Source organism: Octopus bimaculoides, chromosome 13 (assembly GCF_001194135.2).
Source record: "Octopus bimaculoides isolate UCB-OBI-ISO-001 chromosome 13, ASM119413v2, whole genome shotgun sequence".
Classification (NCBI taxonomy): Eukaryota; Metazoa; Mollusca; class Cephalopoda; order Octopoda; family Octopodidae; genus Octopus; species Octopus bimaculoides.
In genome coordinates, this window is record NC_068993.1 from 51,381,948 (window position 1) to 51,384,815 (window position 2,868).

Consider the following 2,868-nt stretch of genomic DNA (forward strand, 5'->3'; position numbering starts at 1 on the left):
TATGTGTGTGTGTGTGTGTGTGTGTGTGTGTGTGTGTGTGTGTGTGTGTGTGTGTGAGTGTGTGTATATATACATATGTATATGTAGGTAGGTAGGTAGGTAGGTAGGTAGGTCGGTCGGTAGGTAGGTAGGTAGGTAGGTATCGATTTAAATTTACGCTGCAAGAAAATTTACTGGTACTTAGAATTGAGTTTGTATTCCTGTATATCAAAAACAAAACCATGGACGTGGAATCATATCATGTTTCTAGCTTCATTAGGTTGGTGTCTTTAAGTTCGATGCGTTGTTGAGGTATTTCATACTATGAAACTGTTATCTATCCAGTACGAATAATAGAGGTTTTGACTGAGACTTATTTAATCTCCAGAGCGTTTATTATGCAATCTGCTTATAAGTTAATCTTATATAACTGGCATTCGCATTGTTAATGAAATACGCGCTAGATGACGCGCTTTCCCATCTACGTACACATAGACACACACACACACAAACACGCATACACACATACATATTTATCTATAATTATATGTATGTATATGTATATGTATATACACACACACATATACTAAAGAAATATATTACGCAACATTTCTCGTAAGTATTCTCAGGAAATATTCGCCTCAGCATCCACCATGATATAATATACACAGAATAAGGCGGTGAGCTGGCAGAATCGTTAGCACGCCGGGCGAAATGCTTAGCGTTATTTCGTCAGCCGTTACGTTCTAAGTTCAAATTCCGCCGAGGTCGACTTTGCCTTTCATCCTTTCGCGGTTGATAAATTATGTACCAGTTACGCGCTGGAGTCGATGTAATCGACTTAATCCCTTTGTCTGTCCTTGTTTGTCCCCTCTATGTTTAGCCCCTTGTGGGTAACAAAGAAATAAGGAACGTTAGCACGCCGGGCGAAATGCTTAGCGGTATTTCGTCTGTCTTTATGTTCTGAGTTCAAATTCGTCGAGGTCGACTTTGCCTTTCATTCTTTCGGGGTCGATGAATTAAGTACTAGTTACGTACTGGCGTCGATCTTATCGACTGGCGCCCTCCACAAAAGCTTTGGGCCTTGTGCCTAGAGAAGAAAAGAATATACACCACATGCATAGTAGTTGCTAAAAATACGGATGCTTAGTAAGAAAAACAAAGAGTTTGTGAAGCGACATAAACAGGTCAGTCGTAAATTGCTTCATAGGTTATCCCGTCATTTATTAAAAAACGTATTGTAAAACATACATCGACGCACGCGCACACATATCATTTAATGAACACGGGAGTTAAATCAATTTCTCTGTTGTGATTGTTGAAACCGTACAAACCTCAACAAATTTATTTGCCTATAGCTTGTCAATCATATTTCATTAAGTCCCTTTAAATTTGCTGTATATATCCACATCCTCGATACTGATAGAAAATGTAAGACAACAAAAGAAAGAGACCTCGATATTATGTAAATAGAGGAATTTATCTGTAAATAATCTGTGACAATTATTCGGTAGCCATGATCAAACTCCGAGTTTTAGATGTCGGGGCGGAAACCCATGCCACCATCTCTTCAGTTATCTGGCCATCGAAAAAATGCTATGAAAATGACCGAATAATTGTTACGTTTATTTACAGATATATATATATAGGTGATGCTTGATGCAGTCTCAGAATGTAGAGAATATAAGAATATCCATGGATTTGTTACAGTAGTACATCCTCCTCTCCATTGCACATATTTCCTTACGTTTTGCGATATTTGGATTGAGCCGACTTCGCTCTAACTGGGTTATATCGTGAAAAATCTCATCTCCAAAGATACGAAAATACATATACATATCTATCTATCTATCTATCTATCTATCTATCTATCTATCTATCTATCTATCTATCTATATATATATATATATATATATATATATATATATATATGTGTGTGTATATATATACATATGCACATACGTATATGAGGTTGTGTGCTCGCGTGTGTTTGTGTGTGCATATGTCTGCATGTGTCTACATGTTTGACTGTAAATTAATTTTAATAATCAATAATTCTGAAGACCGATATCAATCTACCCTACGGGATGATTGGTTCACGTCATCCAAATTTTGTTGGCAGCCATCTTAAGAATTGTGAAAATAACGATCCAACAATGAAATTACTATCGATTTTCCTTTCTTTCTTTCTTTCTTTCTTTACCTCTCTGTGTCTCTGTCTCTTTTTGTCTTCTATCTTCCTTTCTTCTTTCTTTTGAATTGTTGTTTTATTGTTTTATGTTACTGGCGTTTACTGTTTCTTTTATCTAGTGTTCTTCCTGTTTCTTCTAGCCATTTTTGTTTGGCTTAAATTCACGCAAAATTATTAGTAAAAGACAATATATAACAAGCAAATAGAAGACTGTATGTATGTGCATACGTGCATGTATGGCTGGGTGCGTGCGCGCATGTATGCGTGTGCATGCTCGTATGCATGTATCTGCATGTGTACACGAGTGTATATATATATAAGCTCACACACAGGCACACATATACACATACGCACACATATATACACAAATATAAATATGTGTATCTATATGTAACACGTTTACTTGCATCTTTTGTTAAACACTCATATGCTTGTTTTACGCGATAGCATACTTATATATGCAAGATACGCATATACATCCACTTATACATACATGGATATATATACACACACACGCACATATGCACACACATACAAACATGCATACACACTAAACTCACACTCATGTATATGCCATATATGTATATACGCTGTACATATCCGTGTTTCAGTATAGATACATATATGTAGGTATATGATTAAGAATGCGCTTCTAGTCATGTATAACGTATTTTATATATATATATATATATATATAT